This window comes from Uranotaenia lowii, chromosome 2 (assembly GCF_029784155.1).
Source record: "Uranotaenia lowii strain MFRU-FL chromosome 2, ASM2978415v1, whole genome shotgun sequence".
Taxonomy (NCBI): Eukaryota; Metazoa; Arthropoda; class Insecta; order Diptera; family Culicidae; genus Uranotaenia; species Uranotaenia lowii.
Genome location: NC_073692.1, coordinates 368,496,457 through 368,509,279, shown reverse-complemented (window position 1 = coordinate 368,509,279; position 12,823 = coordinate 368,496,457). Strand labels below are relative to the sequence as shown.

Genomic DNA, 12,823 nt, shown 5'->3' with positions numbered 1-12,823 from the left:
ATGATAAAATTAACATGCATTTCGGGTAAAAAAAAACTGTTTACTAAATATACTTTTTTTTTATTTCTTTCTGGTTACGGATGTTACGCTCTTGGTGAGTATACCAGAATGTAAATTTAATATTTTTAAAATTTAAAAATTTTAAAACTATAGTAATAGTTTTTTTTACTGCCAAATAAATTTTATGAACCCCTAGTTTGTGTAGAGTTTCCTTCAAAACAAAAACGGGAGAGAAAGAGAAAGCCGCGGTTCTCTCGCAGAACAGAATATCCGCGATTTTGTTCTCGTTCGGTCCGTCGAAAGGTGTGCGAAGTGCGCGAGTTGTGTTTTTGTGCTGCTTTCGGATATCTACCGGGATAGATTACCTGCCAGGATTGTTTCAGGTAAGTTGGGACGGGATTGAGAAATTTATATGATTCGAAACGAAGTCCTAAAAGTTATTCGCGTCTGCACCAGCGGCTGCAGAAGGGCAGCGGAAAAGTTCAAGAACAAAACCTCACACATGAATAAACATAAAAGGAAGTGAGAAAAAGAGACAGGGAGAGGCGCCGAACAAAACAACCGTATATATGCTGGCCCCTTTAATTTATGACTCGGTATCTTCATAAAAAAACTTATTTAATTTTAGATAATAATTCGCCTTAATTTATTATATTCATTCTGAGTTAAAAGTTGGAACCCTTTTTTAAAGTTTTGATTACGTTAAAAAGTAGGTATTCTCAACCTGATTCAGGATAGTAAATTCTTGTTCCTTATTTTTGCTCTTATTCTGTCAAATTGTTCACGAATTCGGATTTTAAACACTTTTTACAACATATGATCGAGATTGTGTTTTAAAGAGATGCATCTTATTGATGTTTTTTGTGAGATTTATTTGATTTTCTATGAAACAGTTTTAACGTCAAGTTTTTAATCAGTTTCAATTCTGAATATTAAGTTTATAATTGTAGAAAATATCTCATCATAAAGTCAAACACCAGCCAAATGAAGCTAATGATAAATCACTTATCCAACAAATCGGAATTCCAACCTGGCAGGGGCAGAGCAATGACCAATAGTATACAGATATGCTGCCTGATAAGATCAGCTCATGAAAATTCCTCAAGTTCATTGCAAAGGAATGAAATAGCTTTCGGTGCTGTTTGTCATCACCCTGCTGCACCATCAAAGTGCAAATTCCCCCGAGCCTATCAAGATGCCAAAAGCTTTCCGGAACCGGATTCACTATACTATTTGAACAGAAGGCTGTTGGGTTAATTTTCTGGTATGCTTTCCGCCATCTTAATTACATACATACATGCGTTCATGGATTTATCAACAAGGTGCATTCTTGGCAGAAAGCTTTCACTCAAATCGTCTAAAGTCGTTAATTAACACATTTTTGAAATTGTTTACTGGAACAGAGTTTTGTGGACAAAGTGTACATTAAGCAAGACTAGCTGTTGGTAATTGTTTAGTGAATTGATCGTTTTTATCATGCTAAAAAGCCTCCTGGAAGTTTTGTCATGCGAGTAAATCTTTGAGGAAATATTCGAAATTTTAATCGTAATATTTCAGATATATTTTTAGAATAAAAATTCTTTCTATTTTAAAAGAAACTGTAGGTCAAAATAAACTATTCTATTAATGAACTTTTTATCTTTAAAATGTTAATTTGGAGTTAAATTTTTTTTCATATTCTGGTCTTATAATTCGAAATCTGAAGGTTAAATTTGGCGTTTGTTTGTAGACCCAATCAAACACTAAACAGCTTTACAATTAAAAGGAAGTAACAATCTGTGTCAATAAGCGAGTTGGTGGGTGGAGTGCTTAAAGAGTCGATCCTCTAATTTCCAAATAGTGACGAGAAGGCTCACGTGTCGCATGTCGACCAAATGGCTATGTTATTGCAAGTGGGTCCGGTCCCGGTCAAACCAAATTTATAAACCCGCGGCAAGTAAATACCCAAACAGCTCCGAAACGAAAGGTGTCATTTCGAATGGGTGGTTTGGGGCTCGTTAAAATGAATAAATGAGAGAAATGCTTAGACACGATTTGAGCCCCGGCCCGGGTTGGTTTACATATTTTTCTCCTTCTCGCTTTGCGGCATCGAAATTCCGCGTGGCTTGCAGGCTAGCTAGCTAGGGCATGAGTTTTCAAATGTTTTGGCCGGTTTGCATGTTTGTTGCACTGACCATACTGACTGGACAGTCGATTTCGTTTTTTGGATAATTTACGCACTCTGGAATCGATAGTACGCAATATAGATTCCAGAGTGCGCATCGATCGATTTGAAGAAATACTATCCCAGTTAGAAAGTGCCACCCGACTTTCGCAAAAAAACAGGCAATTCAGACGATAAAATCGTGCAAAACAGGTACATTTTTCCTACAGGGCATTTCTACTGGAAAAATTATAGGTTCGCCACCTGCCGTCGGTATTGCGAACCTGCTAAATTAGACGAAAAAAATTAGCCAGAAAATGAACGAATTTTTGTTCTAAGTGTCCTGTCAGTATGATCAGTGTTTGTTGGATACTTTTTTCCCTGGCGCATCTCTTTTTGAAGCCCTGCTAACCTTAGCACTTAGGTAATTATTTAGTACCGCGAAGGATTAAACGCGGTAAGGAAGGAGGCTTATGAATGGCTGAAATGTAGGATCTGTAGACCATCATCGGCCCGGAATGATTCAATTGTGCCCAACCAACAGGGCGTTTCGATGTGATTATGACTCGACATGCCTCAGAAAAAAGTGAAGCTTTTTGTGAATTTTTAATAAGCCTTATTTTTCTTTCTCCTTTCCCCCTTTTCCAGGTGGCATCTTGCGGCTCTCGGCTAAAACGTAAAACGTGAGAAGGAAAGGTAAGTTACAGGTTACAGGAGGGTGGTTGAGGGAAGTCAAAACGTGGAATCGATGAGAGCGGAACTGCCTTGTTGTCAGTCAGGTGATGCTATCTTTTTGAGCGGCGTTGGGGATTTGTTCGATGATAGATTGGAAATAAAGTTGCTTTGGAGATAATTTTTAATTAAATTTCGCTGAAGAAATTTAATATGGCACAAGCAGAACATTTCGAAGAAACCTTGTTTGTGAATTCCTGATGAAAAGGTAATCAAAACTTGAAGGCTTTGGAAATACAAATAAAAACTTCCGCTGAACGGATAGGGGAGATGGGGGCATAATGGCCACCTTAAGGAAAACGCTTATTTAACCATAGAGAACAGCTGTAATATGTGAATTACATCATTGTTTCGTGTTCAGACACTCAAATAGTCTATTGCCTAATTGAATGAAACTTGAAAAGTAGATAAAAACGTTTAAAAATGCATTTGAAAATTTTTTGCTGAAAGCTGAAAACCAGTCACTGTAGGGGCATAATGAGAAACCCCCCGAGGCAGTATGAGCACCATTAATGAAGGCATAATGAGCGTTTTCTGCCGGGGATTCTAGCAGCGAATTCAACTCGATGAAGTCAACTGAGTAATAGAACTACAGCTTGACTTGTATCGTCTGACGATTTGGCCTATTGGTTAGATGTCGGAGAAGTAATCAGTAGGCTCGAGTTCGATTCCTGGTCGAGGTGTTTTTTTTTTTTATTTATCATTCATGATCATGATTGCACTAAACGTTGAGGCGTAGATTTATCAAACAAAGCAATAACAAAATAATCTAGGTCTGTTTGTAGAATTCAAAGAATTAACACATGCTCATACATTATGTTTCTGGTGTTTTGTTGGACGGATGATGCTTTGATGCTATTAGCCGTATAATGTAACAATAAAAAAATTCAATCATGAATGGAATGTGCAAAAAAAATCACCTCGAACAGGAATCGAACTCGAGTCTACTGATTACCTCTCCGACATCTTATCAATAGGCCAAATCGACAGACGAAACAAGCCAAGCTGTAGCTCTATTATTCAGTTGACTTCATCGAGTTGAATTCGCTGCTAGATTCCCCGGCAGAAAATGCCCATTATGCCTTCATTGATGGTGCTCTGTTCGCCTCTAGTGAACAAATTAAAGTAAAAAAGCGTTTTAAAATTGATTAATGTGAAAAATCAAAAATTTTATGATGTTGAAAATTGAGAAACAATGTGTAGATCATGTTGCAGTGCGTACATTTCAGATCAAGATGATTTAAAGGTCATAAAAGCTTATTTGGTGGTGCTCAAAAATTATAATATTTTCGTCCTTTGAGAACCTAGCTGGTTATTATTTAATATTTCTGTAAAGATGAAAAGGATATTTCTTTTTTGGTGAAAAATTAATACTAGAGATAAAACGAAACAAATCCTCATAAAAATTTGTTTAAGAAAATACGTACTTATGTAGAAGAAAGGAGTGCTCATTATGCCCTGGGTGCTCGTTATGCCCTCATCTCCCCTACAGATTCTACGGATTGAACGAAATACAAGCTTGAGTATTTCTATATCAGCCAATGATAAATGAAAAAAAAATCACCTCGACCAGGAATCGAACTCGAGCCTACTGATTACCTCCCCGACATCTTACCAATAGGCCAAATCGTCAGACGATACAAATCAAGCTGTAGCTCTATTACTCAGTTGACTTCATCGAGTCGAATTCGCTGCTAGATTCCCCGGCAGAAAACGCTCATTATGCCTTCATTAATGGTGCTCATACTGCCTCGGGGGGTTTCTCATTATGCCTCTACAGTGACTGGTTTTCAGCTTTCAGCAAAAAATTTTCAAATGCATTTTTAAACGTTTTTATCTACTTTTCAAGTTTCATTCAATTAGGCAATAGACTATTTGAGTGTCTGAACACGAAACAATGATGTAATTCACATATTACAGCTGTTCTCTATGGTTAAATAAGCGTTTTCCTTAAGGTGGCCATTATGCCCCCATCTCCCCTACAGTGTTTTAAAGATTAGCGGAAATCACCATCTTGGATGCTGTTAGATTGCGAAAATTTAAATTTACAGACCCCATTCGACATTTGTTGGCAACAATTCGATTTTGGCAACATCCGATTTTGACACATGTGTGGAACGACATTAACATATAGTTTTCGCTATATCAGAATCAATATAATTTAGACAAGCACCTAAATACATTTTAACATTCTTGAATGTTAATAAAACTCAACAACAATAACAACAAAATTTAAAAAAAATTAAAAGCACTCAAAAATGACGGAAAACTTAAACATTTAAAAAAAAATCAAAAACACATACAAAGAAACGAATAAAAATGACTAAAAAAGAAAAAGATGCAAAATGACCAAAATAACAAATATTATAAAAAATTAACAAACATTCTAAACATAACAAAAAAGTTATAAATATTTCTAAAACATGATAAAAAATGACTACAAATTATCAAAAAATGGTGAAAAATTAAGTTAATAACAATAACAATGTTTCTTATTTATTCAAAACAATTTTGACTTAGCTTATAACATGTAGTGGGCCAAGTGGTGAGAGTTCAACTGATTTATAAATCAATCTTTGAATTGATGAAAAAATTTGCAATAACTTTGAGGATATCTGCGTTGAGGGTTTTAAGCATTATTTGTACATCCGCGCCGCATTCACAGGAATCATTTGGGATAATTCAGTTTCTGTACAGATGAGCTGGTAGGTAACCGTGAATGGTTGCTAATCGATAAAGAAGTAAATTTTACGTTCGAACAATTTCTCGACAACGTTTGGAATGCTCTCACATATGCTACTCCGGCCTCCAGACGAAACACAAATCTGAAGAAAGTTCCAAAACCATACTGGGACGAAGGGCTTGTGATATAGCTCAGTTGGCAAGTCTGTTGTCTCCTGAGCCGATGTCCGCGAGTTCGAGCCCAAGAGCAAATATCGAACACAGTTGTACCGGATAAGTTTTTCAATAACGATCCGCCAACTGCACCGTTGATAAAAGTCGCGAATGCCATAAAGATGGTAAAACGACTATAATCGAAACAAAAAAAAAAAAAAATACTGGGACGATGAACCGACGGAATCCAAAAGGGCTACCCGAAATGCCTTTCGAACATGGAAACGAAATTTGACGGCGGGTAACTATAATATCTATAAAGAAATGGAACGTTATTTCAGGAAAATGGTAAGAGAAAAAAAATCCTGGCAAGCGTTTAGTGATTCTTTAAGTAGTGATACATTGCAGCAAACTATGTGGCGCTTAGCTAGACTCTTCAAAATACGAGCATCTAATTCTGGAAAGGTGATACTTCAGCAAGTCGTTGGTGAACTTTTGGACTCACCATTTACAGTTAAAGATTTGAAAACTGTGTTTGAAACAAGGCGAGATTCGGCCCCTGGAATTGAAAAAATACCATATTATTAATCGATTAATTATCGAGAGTTGGCGGGTATTTTTAATAAGGTATTCGTAAATGAAAGAATCTCACAGGCCTGGAAAATATTCAAAATTGTCGTTATACCTAAGCCAGAACAGGACATTACCTCTGTATCTGGAGTTTGTCCTATTGCACTCGCATCGTGCTTTCGTAAAATGTTTGAACTGATAATAAAAGAGAAAATAGAATGTATGTATGTATAGATCTGGTATAGAATGGCAAAGAGTTTGATATCACTACGAAAAATAGAATGGTTGATGAAAAGTAATGACAAATTCCCTGATGAAATATGTGGTTTTCGGAAAGGCAAAGGAAATTATGGATGATCTTTTTCCTTTAATCGAAGAAGGATCAAGCGCTCTTAGTTGTCAAGAACATGTCGTGCTTTAGGGGCCGTCCATTAATGATGTCACGCAAAATTTGGAAAAAAATAGACCCCCTCTTCCCCCCTTGTCACATATTGTCACAACTTCCGTCACCCCCCTTTTTATATTACGTCACGTTTTCATAAACCCCCTCTCCCCCCTCGGAGTAAAATTTTGAACTCTTTAGAAATTAGATTAAATTCATCAGTTTCATTCAAAGAATTGAATTAAAAGATTACCAACTTTTTACAAGCTTAAAACACATTTCAATCATTAGTTCAAAAATTATGTTGATGACTTTCCATATCAATGACCGGGAAAGTCGAGGCAGCATCAGCGACGATGTCTGAGAAACCATTCAAATCAAGTTCCTCTTCTTCAATCAATTTGCAATCCAAATCCTCTCCGCAGGTTAGAATAGTCAAGCATTCCTTTTCACGTTTTGCCATAATTTTAGTGGGGCGGACTTTCCTGAGTGTTGCAGTGGAAGTGTTCTTGTGAACTTTCTTATGCTCATAAAGTTTACGTAGTATAATTTTATTAAATTTAGGATATAATTATTTGTTATTGTTTTGCCTTCTTCTGTAACAATATGCGATGTCACGTTCAAGCTAACTCCCCCCTCCCCCCATGTCACAAATTGTCACAAAAATCGAAACCCCCTCTCCCCCCCTAACGCGTGACATGGACGGCCCCTTATATGTATTGGGATGAATAAACCCATTGGGCTTAAAATCCCGGAAAAAAGTGCTTTATATGTAATATCGATATAAAAAGTGCTTATAATAATTGAAGTGGAATTTCTAATCCGAGAACTTAAGGCTATGGAAATCGAAAAGAAAGAATCCCAACTGCAGTTGTAGAAAACTCTAAATCGATCACAAGGACTCCGTGGAAAGGATTACCACATGGATCGCCGATCTGTTTCAATATAATGATAACCAGAACTATGCAAAACATCCCGCAAAGCTCTCTTTTCTTTTTAAAAAGTGATCTAGAAGTAAGCAAACTATTGTAAAAAAAAACAAAACGAGTTTGGCTCCTTAAAGCTTAAAGATATGAGCCGTTTCAAATAAAGAATTGACAAAAAAAATCCCGCAAGGCGTCATTAAGATCAACTATGCAGACGATACAACTTTAGCCAAAAGAGGAAAAGATTTGAACGCATGCTGTGGTGCGTTGCATTGGTTCGTGGCATAACAGAACTAGGTTTTGAAATTTCCCCAAGCAAGATCAAATGTCTACTGATCTCAAGGTAACAATCAGAAAATCCTCCAGATATTTTGATACATGACCAACCTGTAGAACACGTCAAAACGCTGAAGCTGTTAGGCATGCATTTAATACGGAATGTAACATGGACGTACTACATCTCTAAAGTAAAGAAAAAGTTGAACCGATCTTTAGTTTTCTGCGAAGTGTACAAAGCGGCGCTCGATCAATTATCGAATATGGTTCCATCTTCTTGTCGAAACTTAGTCAACGGGATAGTCTCACGTTGGACAGAATCCAATGGGCATGTATCCGTCAGTGTTTAGGGTCAACAAAAACAACGCATACCGGATCACTAGAAGTCCTAAATAGCTGGATTAAAGGGTGTCTACGATGAAATTGCCACACTATGAAATGGCTCTCACTTTCTAACGATTGGGTAGAATTTAATGAAAATTTGGGTGGATTTAGCTCATAGTGCATTGTTTACATCCTGCATGTTTTGAAAGTCATGTGAACAAAACTCGCGGAAATGGAGTCGAAAGAACAGGTTGTGCGTGATAAAACAAGGACCTCTCGCATCGTTGCATCGCTAAAAAGTTGGGAATCGCGAATTCCACGGTGTCGCGAGTGATTGAGCGGTTCGAAGAACGATTGACCACCAGAGGTGCAAAGAGATCCCTTTACGCTAGCGTCATGCGGGTAGAGTCCGCACGCTTTCGATGCCGAACGGCAACTGAAAGGATGGTTGACATTTGGTATCACTTTCTTCCTCCGTAGGCTCGGCTTAGGTTGGTGGAACGAACCAAACCTTTTGGATTCGGTAGCTTGCAAATTTGCAAACATCCTACATCGTCGTTGGTGGAACGAAGCGAACCGTACTAGAAGGATTCTTGCGTTCTGTAACTTGCAAGCTTGCAAACGTACACCGCATCACCGCGCAGCAAGCAAGCAACTTGCAGACATGTCGTATTTTTCGGAAATGATTCTTTCTGTTCGGCTCAAGTGATTTTATCTTTGGAAATTATTCTTTCTGTTCGGCTCAAGGGATCTTATCTTCGGACTTGGAAGTGATCCTAACTTCGAAGAATGATTTGAATTTTTCGGAACGTGCAGTCAAAGGATTTTATCGCCCGGCTGACTTTTACTTGCAGACACGTTCGACGTTCTGCACATAAGGGAGAAAGAATCAGTTTGCAACTTTGCAAGATGATTCCTTCGTGACTGATGTCGGGCTGTTAGAATCGGCTTAAAGGCATTGATCAGATGCTCAGAAGTGAAGGAAAAAGTATTCCATACAACATCAATCACAACCGCGTAGTTTGGGCCTTCAACCGAAACCCGAGCGCCTCCGTTCGGGATGTGGCTAAGAAGCTGCACCTGAGCCGAAGTTTTGTCCAAAAGGTCAAAACTAAGGCTAGGCTTCGAACGTTCAAGATACAAAAGGCCTCTAATCGCGACGAGAAGCAGAATAAATCCGCCAAAACCCGTGCCAGGAAGTTGTACCTCAACATTCTGACGAACGTTGAATGCTGCATCATTGACGACGAAACATATGTGAAGGCCGACCCCCGGCAACCTGTTTTTCACGGCCAAGGATAAGTTCAGCATTTCGGAGCATGTCCGCACTCAGAAGATGTCCAAATTTGCGAAGAAATTCCTGGTTTGGTGAGCCATCTGCACGTGCGGGAAGCGAAGTGCACCTTTCGTGACCCAGGACACGATGAACGGACAGGTGTACATGAAAGAGTGCCTCCAGAAGCGGCTGCTTCTTCTCCTGAAGGTCCAGAACTAGGCGTGTTGCAAGATGCAACGAAAAGATAGACGGTTTTCCGATTTTATAACGTGTATTACAACTAGCGTTAAAAAATTCCTATCGTGAGAAATTATAATTATAAAATGATATAAGTATTTCGTTATTTTGTTGTTGTGCATATTGTTGTTGTTTTTTACATGAATATTTTTTGTAAATATTGATTATTTTAACTGTAGATATGATAGACTTACGTTTAGTGTCCCTTCAGTGTATCGTTACAGGATCGGATGTGGGAATACTGTAACAAGTTTTTAGGTTAGGTTTTTGGTTAACACTTTTTTTGTACTTCACCTTTGTTACCTGTTTTTTGTGTGTTTGGTACTTATTTTTTATATTAGACGCTTAAGGCACACTTTCCTTTTTGTTTCCAGAACAGCAGCTGTAGCACAAATATCAAATTTTAATCTTATCTAGTCTAAACTGTGATTGCATATATCAACATTGCATGTATTTACCTACGCTTACTATCCGTACTATTAGTTTGTAAGGATTACCACCGTACTATTAGATGTAAGATTCACAATAACCGCAATAGGCTTCACTTATTGCAAACTAGAACGTACTATTAGCTTTATTATATTATAAATTAGTAATAATTATCGAATTCTCGGGCGAACACGTTTCTTCAGTCGATAGTCTTCAGTTCACTCTTTTTCTATCCCCTATCACTGACGTTTCGTGCGGACAAGGTGTGATACAGCGGTACCTACCGTCGCTGTGGTTGAGTGTGTTGGTGCGGCGCGACCCAGTGCGAATAAAACGGTATAACACATGGTTGCGACAAGGCGTGTTCGTTTGTTTCGAAGCGTACACCCATAGAAGAGGTTGCAGAAATCCAATGCCTTTTTAGCAAATCTCTGTGCCGATAATGCTCTGAAATGTGCACTGTGCCGAAGACGGTATGTTTGAAAAACCGTAACTGGCATAAGGACTCGGCTCCCAACCAAAATGATGACCACTACATTCAAGCGAAACAAGAAAAACATTTTATGGGATTTCCTTCCTATTGGATAATTCATCCCAGAAACAAGAAAATAAAAATTAAAACCACAGCGCTGTGGTGAGAATCGAACTCAAATCACCAATTGTATCGTCTTGCCAGTCCGACATCCTAACCAGTGTACTATGCGAGCTTCATGCAGGACGAGGGATATTTGTCATAGGCTTTCTGTTACCGAACAATCACAAAAAAAAACGTACAACGGCGGCTTCCCGGCGTTTGGCCTCCTTTCAATCCATTCCTTTGTCTTAAGATGGAAACGGGAAAGGGAACGGGAGTGAAGGAACGGGAAACCCATTGAATGAGAACTGTGCTTTGCTTACTGCCTGCTATTACATACACACGCTACATATACACAGCTGCTGAAGCCGGGCAGCTTGGCCGGTGTTGTTTGCCGGTGAATTGAAGGAATGTGTTTGTTGTTGCTTTTGCTACATACACACGCACAGCTTAGCCGTGTTTGCCGGTCGATTGAATTAGAAGGATGTTTTTGTTGTTGCTTTTGCTACATTCACACGCACAGTGCTCGGTTCGCTGGCTGCCTGGTGTTGGCCGGTATTTATTTCCATCCTTCTTCGGCTTGTGATGCGATGGGGAGGGACGCGAAAACGTTTTTATTTTGTTTCATTCAGACATACGCAATTCGGTTGCGCTGGGAGGTTAATGCCGGTGGGCGCAAATCGAATCAGTGCCGGTCGCGTTATCTTCTTGTACCAATGATGCTACGAAATTGACTACACGCCATTGGCACAGAGGTTGAATTTTGGGTGTAGGATGTATACAATGTCAAATCGATGTGAATTTCGTATAGAAATCATTGGCTTTCTCTGCTTTTGGTAAATGCATGAAATCATGAATCATAAATGCTACACATACAGCCTTTTTTTTCTACTGAGTTAATATCTCAGCTTTTTTTGCACGATGGAAAAAACTTTGGATGGTAATTTTTTGTTTCTTTAAAAGCAGTTTATTGAAAAAAAAACTTCTATTTAAATAAAAAAAATCTGATTTAAATCGAAAAAATTCGATTGAAATCAAATAATTTTTTTATTTTGTTCAAAAAAGTCATTGATTTTTATCCAACCTGGTTCTAACGATGTTGCGTTGACCGTCATTAAGCTAACTAAAAATGTCACTTAGGAAGAGAATTATTTCCATTACAAGGGTACGCGGTGAATACTTCTTGTTGTACCACATTCAATGAGATGGAAATGGACAATACCTCATTTCTATCCTTGATAACTTTTCTCTCGCAACTCGTATCGTTTGATAGTCTTCGAAAAAATGTGTGAATTACGGCCAAATTAAGAAAACCAAACCAAAATTGAAGCGCAATCTGTTCATGTGCTTTTCGCAGTTTCTCTAAAACAAATTATGTCAAATTTTCATACAAACTTGAGGCTCGTTGAGCGACCGCTTAGGGTTAACATCTCAGTAAATCGATTGCATCAATAAAGAGATGATATGGAAAAATATGACTTTTGTCCAAGAAATAGTCAAACCCTTTTCAGAGCATTTAAATGACAGAAACACAGAAAGTAAACAACTAAAAAAAGGTATGGTGTGTCGCTTTTATTGTCCACTCAAAAGGTCCCAACAGACAGCTTGCAAGCCCACGTTTAGTTTGGTTCTCCGTCAATGGTCGCCATTGAAAGATTCCATCACCGATTCCGAGGACCTTATTGGAGAAAGTAGCTACAGGTACTGTACGTCTGGCGAGAAATCAAAAACAGAAAATAAGTTTAAATGCTCTCCTCGACCCGTTTAAGGCTCGCCACGACGCGACCAAAAAACCCCTGGTACTGCATAACTTGTTCTCAAGTGTGCCTTCTGCTTTCTGGTTGGGTATATTATTTTGGTTGAGCCATCCCGAAGGGTTCGACTTCCCCCGTCCCGAAAATGCATTCGATGAGATATGTTTATTTTTTTATTTGGACGAAGTTTTATGTTTTGTGTGGAAGAAGCGGAAGATTGAACAAATACAAAACGAAGTCTCCCAGCTCTTGTATAACAAACAAGTTTCACCCCAACTTTGAATAGTGTTGTTAAATTCAGGACGCACCGGAGTGTTGATAGGTTGACTTGTTAGCTTTATCGCTGTTGATGTTTTTGAAGGGTT

General features: G+C 38.4%; 1 long non-coding RNA gene across 1 annotated transcript in view; it reads left to right on the top strand.

Annotated features, from left to right (window-relative positions):
* The first annotated feature begins 245 nt into the window (after positions 1-245).
* LOC129747616 (uncharacterized) overlaps positions 246-12,823 on the top strand; it is a 60,371-nt gene continuing 47,793 nt past the window's right edge. The window contains exons 1-2 of the long non-coding RNA XR_008737545.1: positions 246-383; positions 2,792-2,839. This is a non-coding gene — a long non-coding RNA (uncharacterized LOC129747616). The remainder of the gene's footprint in view (positions 384-2,791; positions 2,840-12,823) is intronic.